The sequence below is a fragment of the Anomalospiza imberbis genome, chromosome 1 (genome assembly GCF_031753505.1).
Source record: "Anomalospiza imberbis isolate Cuckoo-Finch-1a 21T00152 chromosome 1, ASM3175350v1, whole genome shotgun sequence".
Classification (NCBI taxonomy): domain Eukaryota; kingdom Metazoa; phylum Chordata; class Aves; order Passeriformes; family Viduidae; genus Anomalospiza; species Anomalospiza imberbis.
Window position 1 is genome coordinate 73,139,816 of NC_089681.1, and position 17,515 is coordinate 73,157,330.

General features: G+C 39.4%; 1 protein-coding gene and 1 long non-coding RNA gene across 7 annotated transcripts in view; one reads left to right on the plus strand and one right to left on the minus strand.

The window, feature by feature from the left end:
* Positions 1-17,515, minus strand: part of CTNND2 (catenin delta 2) — a 638,637-nt gene that overhangs the window by 418,258 nt on the left and 202,864 nt on the right. The window contains exon 1 of one of the 6 annotated variants that reach the window (XM_068196798.1): positions 3,911-4,065. The exons of the other annotated variants lie outside the window; for them this stretch is intronic. The gene's annotated coding sequence lies outside the window, so the exon portion shown is untranslated. Of the gene's footprint in view, positions 1-3,910; positions 4,066-17,515 lie in introns of those variants that run through there. 6 annotated transcript variants of the gene reach the window in all.
* On the plus strand, positions 4,460-5,926 carry LOC137477558 (uncharacterized). Its single transcript, XR_011001047.1, has 2 exons — positions 4,460-4,503; positions 5,613-5,926. It is a non-coding gene; the product is annotated as an uncharacterized lncRNA (long non-coding RNA).

The window sequence follows — 17,515 nt, forward strand, 5'->3', positions numbered from 1 at the left end:
CAGTCTGCCCTTCTCCCACCATGGCAACCAACATCATCTTCAAGCCACCGTGCATGCAAACATCACAAGGAATGGGTACCTGTGCCAGGTGAAATAGCCCTGAGCATATGGCAGAACGAGAGCCTATATATACTAGAAAGCAAAGGCACCTTCTGCCCTCAGTTTCCAATTTGACTGCTTGGTACCACTCCACACGTAGATATCCTTATGCAACACTTGTACAAAGCTAAGAGAATGACAATAATCAGTATTAATTAATTTATTTACTACACAATCAAAATATCTTAAACACAGAATGTACACCTGTTCAGTGGTAATATTATTTAAAAGAAGTCAAGCTGTCTTAAAAAAAAAAAAATCAGTATTCATCACTACTATGAAAACTGATGCCAGAACTAGGAAAAAACCCCAAAAATGTGATGACATCTGAGTGCTTGCTGATCACCAAACAATTTAATGTAATTGCTCAACAGTTCAAAAATATAATATTTCTCTGCCTATAGTTTTAGAATAAATTGTCAATCAATGCTTATTGCAGTCTCAATAGATTTTGACAGAATTCCTTGGCACAGAAGAGAGAAGTGCCCCAAGTCTTAGCTTCTCTGACAACTGCTAAAGCTGCAAAAGTTATTAGGCTTCAACATGTTTCATTCCACTGAGAATAAAATTTTTCAGGTTTATATGTATTCTTAACAGGAATTACATACAATGGTGATAATTCCATGAAAACATCCTAAATGTAAAAGTATTTTTCTTATTGACTCCGAAGTTCTGATTTGCTCCACTGTGCTGTGATAAAAGGAAGGACTTTTCCCGAATAAGATGGCTGTGCACACTGTCATTAGAAAATGTTAAACACAGGGTGTATTAAGTAGAGCCTTACTTCAACTGACTGAAATGAGAGTTGTGTTTCCACCTACTTTTTCTTTCAGACACCAAAAACTGCACATTTTTGTAACACTCAACACTGACAGAGATATTTTCATGTGTTCACAGCTGGGAGGACAAAGTTTCTACTTTAATTTTCAAGTTAGCTTTTTCAAAAGACAATTACTAGAATAAGCATTCTGAGGATGCCATACAAAGGCCTTGATCTCTGGCAGAAACTATTCATAATAGCATGAACCCCATGCTAAGGGTCTTCTGATGGGATCTCTTTGAATCTTAAAATTAAGTAGTTAAATTTGATATTAAAATTTCTACATCATCATTATCTACTAAAAGAAAGAAAGAAAGAAAAAAAAAAAGCGTGTGTTTGTGTGGGAAAGCTCCCCCACAAACAATAACCTCTTTCATATACAGTTTTAAATGTAGGGATAGTAGCTTCCATCAAATGCATTACATACTCTGCCATATGAATGATGTGCTCAGAGTCAGCATTTTAAATCTAGTCCATGCTGATAGATCAAGGCTTTACATTTTCTGTTACCTCTGCCTCTCATTGTAAGTCAAAGCAAGCACCTAGTTATTTAAAATAGAGATATATGTACAGCTTGTATACATGCATACACACAAATGCAGCACATCAGTATCATGGACCCAGCCAAGGAAGGCTGCTTAAAACATGCAAGGAGAGTTTATCATGGCACAAAGAAGTGTGTCAAGAACTTCTAAGTTAGTAGGTTATTAGGATGAATTTTTGCCAATGACAGAAAGCTGGTTTATCACACCTCTCAGTCACTTCAGCAATTAAAACACTAACTATGGGGTTTTTTCAGAAAAAGAAGAAAAATTAAATTATACCTTCTGCTTACAATTATCTTCATGAAGAAACGCTTAAGCTACCAAACATTAATAGCTAGTGTACAAACAACTCTTACCTGTATAATAAAATCACCAAAGTAATTCTGACTTTGCCTTGGACTTCCAAAAAGCACGAAGTACACACATGGTTGAATTAGCTCAGTTACTCAGAAATCAGTGGAGTAATACCAAAGATAGATTTGGCCCATTATCTACCTACACAGCACAAATGAATAATGCAAATGTGTATGCAAAGGACCATGAAGTATCTCAGCTTAGCAGTGCATTTAAAATGTATCACTAACTTTCAGCTTCTTGAAATATTTATCAACCCCAGGAGGTTCCACTGAGAGCACACTGTATCAGGAACTTCACTGAATTTTTATTTCTACACCTGACTCAGAGGACTTTAGAAAAGGAGACTGGAATTAACTGCTGTAACAACTTCAGGTACTGCTCTGACACCACAGGCTTCACGAGTACTTCATGAGTGTTTCTAAGTCACTTTAATGTTCTTCCCAGCGTTGAGACCAACTGGGGCCTTTATGCAGCACATCTTAGGAGGGAGAGGAAGAAAGTACCCAGTTTCTTCACAGGACTTCAGAAGCCACTAAAATTAAAATGTCTGCAATTAGAAAGCTATTGAAAGAATCCACAGTAAATGAGCACGCTTTAAGACACCACAATCAACTGAAAAAAGGCCACAGAGCAAGTTAAATTGTCTTACTAAAATCAGTCTAGTGGTACAAACTAGTTAAAATGACTAGTTGGATCAAGTGGGAAAAAGCCTGGATCAATTGCACACAGCACTTAAACTACTGAGCACTAGTCAAACATTAAATTTGTTTTACAAAACTCTTTTTGAAATAAACTTTGGTCTTGAAGTAATTACAGAAGTTCTATTGGTCTAATAAAGATGGGAACATCTGAAGAAAGATTAATATTCTAGATTACAAGAAGAAAAAAAAAAAAGGAAAAATAAACAAGCCAACCCACACCACAAATCATCCCAGCACTGAGCTTAACATTGAGTAGCTATACCATTTTGACCTAGAAAACCTTTTGTTTCCTACTTTAACTGATAAAAACTAACTATATCAGAAAAAAAATCCCCCAAATTCATGTATTTCAGTCCTTATGGACATTGGGAGGATCCATGTTTACTCCTTTAATTGCACAAATGCAGTCACCTAGTAAACAGTATTACTCCACATTAAGACATTCCTGCAGTGTTTTGATTCAGGAAAAATACATAAAAACAACATGCTCTAAAAACTCTCTTTTTTATTGTTAGCAGAGAGTACTAGACATAAGGAAGGGTGGTTTGTTTTTACATTTTATGTATTTCATTTATTCAGCCAAAAGATCAAACTACTGAACTGTTACCTTAACAAGCATACAGATCTGTGTCAAAGAAGGCTGTCGGGACTTTTTCCACACAACTGACTTCCACATGAAATTCATTTATTTAATCCCTTAAACAGTCAGTCACATTTCCCTGGAACTTGGGCAGCACCAGATGAAACTAGCAAGTCATAAGCATGCATTATTTTTACTATCTGTAATGAATTTCAAATTAGCTGATGCATCTAAAAAAAATCTATCTGAAAAGCTCAGTAAAGTCTGAAAGGTTAAATATAATTATAAAAGATGCAAATCTCGTTCTCACCTACATAAGACTATAAGTTGAAGAGAGATATCACTACAGTTGAGTATATGGTATTTTACTGAGAACATTTTCTAAGCTGAAAGTACAAAGCAACAGGTCTGCAAACTCAAAAGCATGCATCTACAGAAATACATCTTCGCACAATGAAGATCGGCTGGTTGAATTATTATAACTCAGTGGAATTACTTATAGCTTTGCTTTAGACGGGTCGCACCAAGAAATAACTGCGGTCAAATCAAGTGCTGCTGAATAAGAACACGAGGCATTTGGGGGAAATAGGATACTGAAGAGTAACATTTACTTTCTTGCCTTTCCTGTGTACTCTAAAATGCGGCCAAATTTTGCTACCTATTTATTTTTGGGTAAGAGACTTACAGCATTTTGAAGTCGAAAACGATCGGAAAGACATTCAAAAGTGCCGTTTTAAGACAAGCCATAAACCTTTCCACGAAAGCTCCCATTCCATCTCACACAAGCGATCCATCTTTCAGGCTTTACCTTTTGTCGCCCACTCGTAAATTAATCTCCTGAATCAGTTCGCTGCGCCCTGGGAAGCCTCCTCGCCGCCGAGCCGACTTTCCCTCCTTTCTGGAGCGGCGGCTCAAGCACCTTTACTCTTCTTTTTTAATGCCCCTCCTCTCCTTTTAACAATTACAAGAAGGAACTTGGGGACAGCAGCGGCCGCGGCCGGCTGTTCCCAGCGGCGGGCAGAGCGCGGGTCCGACAACAACAGGCAGCCCGCGCCGCCGTGCGCTGAGGCGGGCGGGGGCCGGGGGCGCGGCCGGGCCGTGGGCAAAGGCGGCAGCTGCCGGGCCCGGGGGCAGCGCGGGCGGGCCGGGGGAGGCGCTCCGCGGGCACAAAGGGCTCCATGGCAACGGCGGGACGAGCCCCCCGCGCCCCCGTCACCGCCGGACCCGCCCACGCCGCCCCCGGCGCGGCGATCGCGACAGCGGCTCGGGGAAGCAGCCCTCGGCGACACCGGCCCGGCAGCCGGGCGGAGGCTGCAGCCCCTGGCCCTGCCGCTGGCCCAGACACACGTCTTCAGCAATCTTTTATTTTCCACCGGTGTGCAGATCAGTCTTCACGCAGAGGTATAGTCATTAGGTCTTCTGATTGAGGGAAGTCGATAAGCTCCTAGTGAACAAACTGGAGGGCTGGGCAATCACCAACCCTGCGAAGTTTAACAAGGGAAAGTGCTGGATTTTGCAGCTGGGACGGGGCAATCCTGGGTCTATGGGCAGACTGGGGAACCAGAGACTGGAAATCAGTGCCAGGGAAAGGGCCCTGGGGATCCTGGTCGATGGCAACTCGCATCTGAGCCAGCAGTGCCCTGGCAGCCCGGAGCACCAAGCCTGTGCTGGGGGGCACCAGGCACAGCACGGCCAGCCGGGCAAGGGACGGGATTGTCCTGCTCTGCTCTGCTCTGCACTGGGGCAGCCTCACCTCGCGTGCTGGGGGCAGTTTTGGGTGCCACAATATAAAAAAGACTAAGCTTTTGGAGACCATTCAATGGAGAGCCACGGGAATGGTGAAAGGCCTTGAGTGGAAGCTGCATTGAGGACTGCATGAGGTCACTTGGTCTGTTCAGCCTGGAGGAGACTGAGGGGAGACCTCACTGCAGTCACCATTTCCTTGTGAGGGGAAGCAGAGAGGCAGACAGTGATCTCTGATCTCTTCTCTGTGGTGACCAGTGGCAGGACCCAAAGGAATGACGTGAAGCTGTGTTAGAGGTTTAGATTGGCTATTAGAATACGGTTTTTTTTCACCCAGAGGATTCTTGGGCACTGGAAGGCTCCTCGGGGAAGTGTTCACAGCAGCAAGCTTGACAGAGTTCAAGAAGTCTTCAGACCATGCTCTCAGGCACATGGTGTGATGTCTTGGGGCTGTCCTGTGCAGGGCCAGGGGTTGATGTTCCTTGTAGGTCCAATCCAACTCAGATATTCTATGATTCTCTGCAGAGCATAACTTCACACTGAATGGATTTAACTCCACATCAGAGTCTTACAGGTCTTACCAGTCTCTTAAATACAAAACATTACATTTTGGGGCATATATTCTTTTTTTAACTTTTAAACTTCTGCTTTGCAGACTGTATGACCTGAAGCTGTCAAATTTTAAAACACACAGTCATTTTTAAAATACAGACTCATCTAGAAAATAAAACTTACTTTTAGACGTGTGCACAGCACACAATTTTTAGATGTGTACACAGCAATGGGTGACAAGGTCACAAGCTAAGGGTTAAGTGCCTGGCCCAGCCTCCAATGGGGACAACTCTGAGGCTCCAAAGCACATTGCTAGGAACAAATCCATGTACAGCATTACTTGCCACTGAATGCAGCAAGACTTTGTGTGCACCCTGAAGTCTGAGAGCCGTTGGGTCAAGGATCAAGATGCCAAAGGTGGAAATGAAACTCAATCAAAATCATGACAAATTTCTACAACCCCAGGCAAGACCCTCATAGGTGTAATTATGCCCATAAAAGATTGGTGTTTTTTTCAGTGTGGTGCAAATGTTAAAGTGGTTTAATTATTCTGCTGAAGTCAAAAATATTTAACTTGCTTCTAAAAATTTCTTGCTTAACTACATTATTCAGTACACACATTGCCAATGGTCAACGCCTCTGTGATCTGAATGCTGGTGGAAAACAAGTGTTCTATTATTTTGTATATAAAGATCCTGTCAGGTAAAATAGCCTTCCCTTTCACATAAATATTATTACTCAAATAGTTTGTGCGAATAAAATGTCAGCTTAGGCTCTAAAATGAGCCCTTCCCAAGGTTTTTAATGTAATTTTTATCCCTATTTAAATTTAAAAAGAATTCCTTGCACACAGCCTTTGTCATTTGCTGCCAATGATTAGGTAAAAGGCTGCAGGACTGGACTAGAGGCTTGCATTTTAGCCTTTCCTTAAAATTCTGTATTCAATACAGATCTCAAAAAAACAGCTCCTCTCTACTTACATAGAGCCACCCCTTTCTCTGAACCCCAATGACCATGTACTTAACATCCCCTGTCATTAATAATTACCACTTTTGATTTGGAATCATAAAATTTCACTGCACAGTTCAGTAGCCTTCTCTCAGAATGTCACAATGAAGCTGAGATCACTTTTTTTTTGATTCAACAGGACATAGCATACATGTTGAGGAAGGAAAAGCAGCATTTCAGGGCCGGAAGGGACAAAAAAATAGCTGACTTGTCTTGGGTTTGTGTGTGCTGCGTGGAGCAGACACAGGTGCAAGGGTTGCCCTCAGCTTTCACCCAGAAGGGAGGGAAGAAACAGCACCAAAGCAGGTTCAAGGTTTAGCACTAGAAACTTACTTTAAACACCTGCTGAGGCCCAAGAAATAATAATAGTAGTAACAACTACAGTAATAATAACAGTAATAATAATAATAATATTAAAGGGCGCAATCAGCTACTTATCCCAGAAACTTTTGGAAGGTGAAAATCCAGCAGTTAGTTGTATTTCTAAAATTTCAAGGAAGTAAAATGTTGCTGGGAGCAACGGATAAGTCCTTTATTTTAGCTCCTGAATGGCAAACCTTCCAGCTCCCTTGTAACTCTGCCAAGCTGTAAGTGTCATTTAAGGAGAGCAATACAACAGCTTATTGTTGTTCTCCAGCACTGCTTAGTATGCAGAAAGAAGACTGTTTTTGATACATTAAAGGTCAAAAATAAATAGCAATTTAATAGGAAAAAGATCTACTCTACATGCAAGAGTATCTCAAAGGCATAGTTAATTACATAGCAGCCTGAGCATGTTCTCTTTTATTAAAATATTGTGAATGGCCATCCTGTTTCATTTCAATGAGCTAATATGCATCACCACCTCAGAAAAGCTCTGTTAAAAAAAATAAAAAAGAAAACAGGTACTATAAAGTTATTGCATCTATTTCAGCACTGCACAACACTCAGTACATTTAATAGAGAAATTTAACCAATCAATACAATTCAAAGGGATTTCACTCTCATTGCCAAAATCAATGATTGGTATTAAAATGGATTGCCACATATTCATGAACGAGTTGTTCAATCATTTGACATTTGTGCAGATTGCTATCTTTATATAAAAAGATTCTGTCTCATAAAACTGATTAATGAAAGTGGAGGAAAACTATTCCCATTTCAAACCCATATACTGTTACTGTATATGGGTAGAATACCTACTTTTTCTGAATCACAGAAACTCCTACACATTGATCAACTCCTTAAGCGCTCTGTTCATATTTGACTCATTGTATGCTGAAGTTGTGCAGACTTTGAGAGTTTGAACAGAGAGAAACTATAATTTATTCCAGACCTACTGGAATAAAAGGAAAACTGCATTTTAGCTGGAATGCTGAAAAAGGAGATCAGGTGTATGATTTTTCTTTCACTGATGCAACACAAGAACAGTTATCTCTGAACCACAATTCAGTGTTTTTATGCTAACATCCACACCTCACTTTAATCTACACAAGTGCCCATTCTCCTTTTTTTCATGTTGGCTCATCAAGAATCATTTGAAACATCTCCAAACATCAAGAGTGTGGATTCATTGTAATTTGACTAGGGTGGTATTTTGACCTAGATGGATTCATTGTAATTTGACAGAAAAGCATCAATACCGAAATCTATGTTTTCAGAAAAGATACATCTGTAAACATTTCAATGCAGTTGTACTAAGGCCAGAGTTAAGGGTTAGCTTGTGCTATCCTTAATGTGTGTAGTGAGCCAACACTCATGCACAGGATAAACTGCTGTACCTGCTAGAAATAACACTATTTCATTTAAATGAAATAAAGTAAATAAAGTTATTTACTGAGGTAGTTTCTGTACTGACTTGTGGAAGGGTTTTTTTTTTTCCTCCTAAAACTTTTCTAGGGGTCTCTGCTTTTCTTCTGCTTGACAATCTATGCATATGCAGACAGAGATTACTCCAGACTCTCTCCTTTTTCTCTACTAACATTTTCTGGTCTGGGACACTAAGTTACCATGAAATAGTCCTACAAATACTGAAAAACTTCAGATGTTTTTCAGAAGCTCAGGCCTCTGTCAGAATATCTTACTATATTTTACTCATGTTTCTCTCTTGATTTGATAACCTATGGAGACAACCACTCTAAGAATAAGCAAGGGGTTTGTGTGATACTGGGCATGGTGGCCCTGCAGATCCCTACAATTTTTCTTCCATGACATACTAAGCTCAGGCAAATTGAATAAACAGGGAATTTTGTTCTTGCATAATAATGAAGAAAACCTTTTTCAGAGTCTGAATACGCAGTAGAAGATAGCACTTATTTCCACCATCTTTTGCTCTTTATGTTCTGTACCACCAATGAATAGCGAAATTATTTTAAAATAATATTACAGGCCACAGAGTCTTTAAGACTTACTCTGTTTTCCTGTTTGGGGGAATAACCAGTTCAGTAACAGAAAGCAAGAAGAGAACATGCCTATTTGCTAACTAGCTTTGTTAAAAGAACTACTAAGTCATTTCCTACTACTTTGTATCAGCTTTGAAAAAAAAGTTATTGCTAAATGTTTTTAACACTCAGCAAGAACTTTGCAGAATATGAGCCACTTTTAAGTCATAGAGTAGAAAGCAAAACAATTTCAGAAGGCATGCTGAAGATAATCCCAGTTTTTTGGAGAGAACATGAATGAATCGCCTGGGCTATGCAGAGCCTTGTCACAGAAAGCTTTTCTGAGCACTGTATTAGAGAAGTGGGATGGGACAAAAGAGGGCAAAAAAGAAGTAGGTTATTCCACAGTGTAATCTGCATGTTTTTTTCCGTTGATGATTTAATCACAACCAGAACCATGGGATCTGATAGATAACCTTATTCTCAAGAAACCCACACTACCCACCTCTCATAGGTGTGCTCAGTGGTCAGTGCTACTCTGTGCTACTTACTAATCTTTACTTCTCACTATGGTAAAGATTAAATGCAAGCATAAAAAGGGGACACAGAAGCCATGACGCTGGGGATTTTTTTCCCCTTATTTTCAATTCTTGGTTGTTGACTTATGCAGAGAATATAGGAGAAATTGAAGAAATTCTCCCTCAAAATAATATTCTGTTTCTACCATCTGTGTGCATTAATGGCTATATTGCAATGAGCACAATGAGACTAGTTTGTAGCCTGCAATTTGTTTATAATATTTCATCCTGAACATCTATAGTTAAAACAGAAGAAAATTAGTACACTGGTAGGCATTACTGCTAGGTAAGTCATCCAGAATAGTTTCATTGCCTGTTCACAACATGAGAAAAATTTACTAGATGCCCAGTAATGCAGAATATAATGCATTAGGATAAGAAGAAAGAATCATAGATTTGTAGAATAGTTTTGGCTGGAAGGGATTTTAAAGATCATGTAGTTTCAACCGTCCCCTCCATGGGCAGGAACACTTTCCACTAGACCAGGTTGCTCATTGTGCCATCCATGTTGGACTTTGAACAGTTTCAGAGATGGGGCATCATCCACAATGTCTCTGGGCAACCTATTCCAGTGTTTCACCACCTACATTGTAAAGAATTTCTTCCTAATATCTAAACTAAACCTGCCATCCCTCAGGTTAGGGCCATTCCTCCTTGTCCTGTCACTACATGCCCTTGTAACAAAACTCTCTCTTGCTTTCCTGCAGGCCCTCTTTAGGCACTTGAAGGTGCTATAAGGTCTCCCTGAAGCCTTCTCTTCTGCAGGCTGAATAGCCCCAATCTCTCAGTCTGTCTTCACAGGAGAGGTGCTCCCGGCCTCTGAGCATCTTCGGGGACTTCCTCTTGGCTCAATCCAACAGGTCCTTGTCTTTCTTTTGTTTGGGACTCCACAGCTGGATGCAGCACTGCAGGTTCTCACAAGAGCAGAACAGACAGGCAGAATCACCTCCACTGATCTGCTGGTCCTGCTTCCTTTGATGCATCTCAATTGGAGATCTCAATTGGATACAATTGGCCTTCTGGGCTACAAGTGCATATTGTCAACTCACCAAGCTTCTTGTCCAGCAATGCCCCCAAGTCCTTCTCCACAGGCCTAGTCTCAATCCATTCTCCCCACAGCCTGTATTTGTGCTTGAGATTGCCCTGACCCAGATGCAGCACCTTGTACTTGGCCTTGCTGAACTTCATGAAATTTGCTAAGGTCCACCTCTCAAGTTGTCCAGGTCCTGCTGGATGGCGTATCCCTTCCTTCTGTCATGTTGATCACATCACTCAGCTTGGTGTCATCCGCAAAGCTGCTAAGAGTGAACTCTGTCCCAGTGTCCATGTTGCCAACAAAGATGCTGAACATCACCAATCCCAATACCAATCACCAAGGAACAGCACTTGTCACTGGTCTCCACTTGGACTACCAATTCACTTCCCTCACATCAAATTGTTAGTGAAGATTTCGTGATCAAAATTGATTTTTCAAACTTGATGCCAGTTCAGAGTTCGTGTTCACATCTGTCTAGGACAACTTTAACAAATGTAGGGAGGGAAGGTGCTTATGTTACTTGTGCATTCTTATTAAACTTCAACAATACAGAATGCTGGAAAACCAAATTAATGAGAGGATGTGCTCAACTGTATAAAATGTTGGAGGACTGGGTAATGTGGACTACTTTAACTTGAATGATAGGATCTTTTTTTGTTAGTATTTACTATTTGAATAGGGAAATCCTCAAAAGTTGCTGTATTTAACCACAAAGAAAGTCTAAAGCTGCATTGGAAAAAGATTAATCAGTATTGGAACTAATAAATGGAATGTGAAAATGTGCTATTACAGCCATGTACTCCATTGCTGGCATGGTGATCAGTGGCAGAAACAATTCATCATCACAACACAAAGCAATGTCTGTAACGCAGCTTCACTTGTTTCGTCTTGTATGATGTATACAAGCATCAAGAAAAGTTCAACATCTGTGATGCTGAAGCTTAGTAATAGTCAAACATTATGATGGGTTTTCTGTCAAACTAAAAAGAGTTCAAGACTCAATACTTTGCACAGAACAAGTGCACAGCAGCAGCAAATGTCATATACAGTCTTACACAGTGTCACTTCTTCAGCCTCCAAGTCACTTTGAACAAGTAGAAGGCTTTTGAAGTCTGACTTTGTGTCACAAGGCAAAGAAGAAATATATCCTTTTATCTGGGAATTCATCTCTGACCAGAAATAAAGACTTGCTGCTGACAACAGGTTGTTTTTCTTCTCTTTCTGAATATAAAAATACAGTATGGGTCAGGTAGCATGAGGCTGCTTTCTGCTCTCAAAAAGATCTTTAAAATGAAACTACACATTTGAAGAATGAAGACTTGGGTTTTCAAGCAAACCAGAATATAAACAGATTAGGAGCTGGTAATCAAAGTAACAACGCAACAGAAATCCATAAAGGGAGTGGAGAATATTGACAAACATGCTTTTCATTAGAAAAGACCTTTTTGCATTAATTTTTGAATTAAGAAAATCAATCAGAAGTGAAGATAAACTGACAGCAGCATGAGGAAGCAGCAAAAGTTCAACAGAGAGAAATAGTGCAATCAATTTGACCTTTTGTCAGACACTTTACTAACTCCACAGAAACTGGGTATTAAGCAAGTAGCCATAAAATAGGTTGAATTATTTAGCAAGTGTGGGACTTCTAAATCAACTCAGGCCATGATCTACCTGTGTCAGCAAATCCAACTGCTCTGGAAAACTGAGTCTCCCAGGATGAAGACATTGTTTGATGGGAGAGCAAGAATAAGGAGAAGTTCTTCAGGACAGAAAAGCCAAAATGTGTGTTCAATTCTATTAGCTAGCAGATGTAACTAAAATTTTAGATGGAAAGACAGAAGTGTTTTTAAAGTCAAACCTATGGAAGAAAAAAATTGGGGGAGAGTATGAATGAGCATAAAAGGTGTTTCAGGCTTCTCTTTTCATAGTTACACAACTCCACTTTTTGATAATTACTGCATGGTGTTGACTTTTTTTTTCACATATAATTAAAATGGACATTGTAAAATCATTGGGCAGAGACATAATAATGTTAACAACTCCTCTTTTTTCATGCAAAATTTCTTTGACAGCTTGGCATATAGTTAATCACTTTTTAAAAACTGAATGCACCCCAATGCAGCAGACCTAATTTTTTAATCTGTCAGCCAGAATTTGTCATTAACAAACTTTAAAAAACTGATTAAATACTTTGCTTTTTTTCCTCAAGCTTGTGCCTTGGCAATGGGCTGAAGAAAATGTGTATTTCCAGCAAGATTAATGAGCAATTATTGGTTGAGATTAAACTGCAATAGAGATTTAATGGATTTCTGTTTTGGCTGTAGAAGTACTCAGAATAAACTGATGAATGATTGCCACAAATGAAAACAAGTTAACCTGATCAGAAGGGAGTTGTGGAGGCTGAGGGGTAAAAAGAGTACCGATAAAAAGCTGGGGATGAATCTGATGTTCAGAAAGGTATATGAGACACAAGAGAGAGAGGCACCTGTTATTGACTGCACCCACCATTCCTTTCGAGGTGACAGCCATACTAACCTTTCCTTGCCACAGCAGTCATAACAGGAAAGAATTAAATCTATTTCAAGGAATTCTTTTGGACAATCATGACTACTTGGCTACTGGAGTTTCAGTTTAGATTTTTAATCAGATAAGGATAAAGGTGTCGTTTTGGTTTTGGTTTGGTGTGGTTTTGGTGTTTGGGTTTTTTTATCCTAAAAGCACACAGTGCATCTGTTCCATAAGTTTTATTACAGATATAGTGATTTTGTAGAACAAAAAGTTATGAAGTACAGTCATATATTACCATAGCAAGTACTAAAGGCCTCACATTCTACCTGTTGAGTATTTGCAGCAAAAACCAAGAAACAATGTTATGTACACCCAAGAGAAAGCAACTTGGACAATGATTAACAGACCAATTAAGTTACTTAAACTTCTGCTAACATTCTCCAGTCAATAAGACATTCACTCTAATAACTTAACAATGCTACATTTAAATAACATCCTTTTCACACTTTGTCTTCACTCTGCAGCTCCGTATTTTTCTTCTCTTCTCAGTCACTCCCTTGTTCTTTCCTGCCACTTTGCTGTCCTTACAGTAAATCTAATTCCCTTAAGGAAAAGCAAAAAAATCCCAGCAACACTCAAGCACACAATTCCTTCCCTCTGTTGGCATGTTATCTCTCTGCCTGTGTCCTCAAACAAATGGAACAATATTTTGTGAAGAAGTAACACCTACTGCCCTTTCTGCACACACTGTTGGAGACTATGTTGCTAGCTACTTACAGTGCAGTAAGCATGAGCCACAGTTTTATATTTTTCTAAATTAAACTTGCCTTCTAATTGCCTCTTTCCACTTCAAAATATGGCAGGAGGTTATTAGCACTCCAAAAACCCCAGTGTCCCAAAAACACCCAACTATTTCAATTCCGCCTGGAAGCCAGACCCACTGTTTCCTGTGCTACACCAACAGACTGCAGTGCCAGACCTTCACTGCCCACCAAGGGCACACACCCCTGCCCATGGGTGAAGGGGCTGAATTCCAGCTCTGTTTTGAGCACCAGGTGCTGGCTCCAGTGACCATCAGGGAGCAGCAGGGCTGAGCTGCACTGGAACAGGGAAAGGCATGCCTCCACCATGGACAGGGCAGTGTCCTCCCAAAGCAGGGTGCTGTCCTACAGCACCTCTTTTATTCTTTAAGTGTGACAGTCCACATAACTACCTACAATATCCTTCACCCCACTTTTATGTGCCCAGTAAACCACAAGTAACTTTGACCTAGTGGATCACTATTTTTCTGTGCACAGGGTGCTCCACCACAATATTTTCTTTTCCCTCGTCAGAGATGCCAAGAGAATTTGGTCATTGCCTTTTCCCATGCTGTGATGCAAATTTATTGTCTCCTTTCTTTTCATGGCAACACATTGTGCAAGAATTTCTGCTTGTGTCTTGGCCCATGCTGAGCTGTCTGTCAGCCTTTACACCTTGCCCACGAGTGTTAAATTCAAAATCTGTTTCTAAGCTTTTTGAGTAGCTGCCCTCATGTGATATAAAATCTATTGGTAAACCAAGCTGATACACTGGGTAGAAAACATTAGTGGAAACTACCGAGTGAATGTTTGCTCTAAAAACTTAAATTTATGAGACAACATTATCTCTATAAACTGGAAAGTGAAAAGTTACATTGTGTTGACCCACATAAAAGTTCAAACCCCCTACATTCAAAATATTTGCTAGGAGTGGGCACAGAAAGGTAGCAATACATTTCCCAGGATGTCTTAGTTGAGTAAAGAATTTAACCCTCTTAATGAGAACCTTTTTCACGCTGTCTGTATTTGTAAGAAGAATGGCTAAAGTCTTCCCTAACTCATGCCTCCTGAAACAACTTAGAAATAGCTGACATCACCATGTCTCATGGAAGACAGTTTCCTTCCCTTGGCCTCCAGAGTAAAAGGGTTGTCTTTTGGGTTTGTTCAATAACTGGTGGATAGGGCCTCGTTACTGTAAATGAAGTTGTCTTTATGCTTTGCTAGTTACGGAATTTCCCCCAGCTAGGATGTTATGGAGATTAAAAGCAAGTGCATGACAGAGAACAGGGACTTTCTGCATTCATACAAGCAATTGTATCTGCCTAAAAGAATCTTGAGACCTATTCTGCAGGTATTTGTGTAAATTATAATTGAAATTTCCTTCATGATGAGGAAGGTGATGCCTACTGCACATTTCTAAACTAAAAACACCTCACTGCACAGGCACATGCTGGTTTCTCCCACTTACAGACTGGGTTGTGCTCCTGGTGACCTAGGGAGAGCAGTTCTGCTCACTCACATGCAGACATACCCCATACATGTCAGCTGGAGCTGTTTTGGAGAACAAAAGAACTGATTCTAATAGACCTGCATGGCTTAGACAGCATCCAATTTGGCCTTTACTTATTCTAACAATAAAAATAATTGCAAATAAATGCAGAATCATGGAAGGAAGTTACACTTGCTTATGTTGAAAGGTCTGAAACAGGTAAATGTTTATGCAACGCTGGAATTTGTTGCATATAGCTGCAACATAGCTGCCATATGCATCACAGGAGTAAATCTATGAGCAGAAAATGTTGCACCCATTTAAATAAGCTTTTCCATACTTGAAATCTTTATGCAAAGGATACCTAGAGATTAATCTGCTTAGAACTTACTGAATATTATATTACTTATAGGTGTAGACAGTACAGCCTTCTAGCAGGTAATATGTGACAACCACTATGTTTTTAGAGACTGCATTAATACAGCAAGACAATAATAATCAAAAACTTATAGTTTTTAATGAAAATGTTTTTCTTATATTCAATAAAACAAGTAGACTTATCAAGCATCTAGAATTTCAAGTAGATGTAAATAAGTGATAATAATAATTGATAATCATGTCCACCTTTCTGCTCTTTCATTTTACTGAAGACAATGAAAAAATGAGGAATGCTTCAGTAAAAAAAACAATTCTTTTGCCAGCTGTTTAGCACTAAGTATTGAGCACTAAGTCAGTCTGGAGATTAATTCATACTACTCCATAAGCCTAAACCAAATTATTTAGACTGTGGGAAGGCAATTGAAAGCAGTGAGTAAGGAGAGCGTAGAGCCCAGTGAGGCGATTTCCCCTACTCTCACAGCCTGGGGGGATATTCACTTTTAGCATTACAGCAGGAAATAACAAACAAGAGCCTGTGGCGGTGTGCTCATGGGTAATCTTCCACTGAACAGGACGATAGCTTGGAAACACCATGTTAGAAGTCAGCTGTATTCCTTATACCATCCACCAATTCACACAAAACATTCTATTTCTGAGGTACATCATGGGTTTTGAAACATTCTGGGACCTTGATAAGAAAGACTGTGGATCATCCTGGGAAAAAGCATGAGCGTGTAAATCTCAGGTATTCAGAAGGGCAAGGCCTTTTCTGGGGTGTTTGTCTCTCCTTGACAGCTGGTACTGTTAATGAAGCCAGGAAGCGGTGAAGAGGTAGGAAGCGTTTAGCACTGAACACAAGGCTTCTTGCAGAAGGTGTCTGCTTGCTTGGTTTTTCTTGACTCTGCGACCTAACATTTTGAAGCTATTTTTCTTATTCTGCCTTTTCCAGTTTCTTTTCTCCATCCTTCACAGCTTTTGCTGTTTTTATTGGAGTGTCTCTCTAACTATCTTCCTCCATGCTAAAGTAAGGGCAACTATACTTTTCCTTTCCTTAAATTTAAAATAGTATGAGGTTCACATGGAAAATAACCGAATTACCACACAGTATTTTTCCTTTTAATTAAGATAACTACTTCACAAACCTACTGAATTCCATTTCACCTAAAAATGGCAGATAATTTTTTTAATTCAGGATTTGCATAAAACAGAGAAACTGCAAACTTCCAACTGAGTGTTTAATTAGCAAAAAATGACATGGCCTAGAAGACATGAAAAATTGTCTGTGGCCCAGACATTTTGTCATCTGCTGCTCTATCACTGGAGATATAAGCATCAAGTACCTTCAGAATTTCTCCAATAACAAAGATGTTTTAATCTATCTAAGTGAAATATCCAAGATTAAAAAAAAATTCATAGAAAGTACTGTGTGCCAAATGTGTCATATCTGTCTTAATGGGAAGATATTTTTAATTTGATAAACTTACCATGACCAATCTCGTAAAATAGATGCTGTCTGTATCAAGCAATTAAAGGTCACTAAGGAATTGTTTAAATGTTGACATTATTACATGGCCTTATAATATGCATGACTTGTAGACTTAGAGAAAATATATATTATTTATCAGATCAAAATACACTGACTCTTGTCTGGAAAAACACATTTTAGAAATGGGAATAAGTTCATAAGTCCAGAGCATCCCTATACAGTAAGAATTAATACTTTGCTATTGAAGACTGAAACAAGTCAGAGTTATCCTTATGGGCTATAGAGAATATTGGAATATAAAAATATAAAATTATATGAAGATAAAGACAACAATAACAAGAACTGCATATCAGCTTGGAGCATTATAAAAAAGGAATACATGGAATTTGCATAAGAAATTTTAAAGTACAAAGAATAGCACTTCCTTTCCATTCCACCATATATTATATATTTATAACCAAATGTGTGAAAAACAG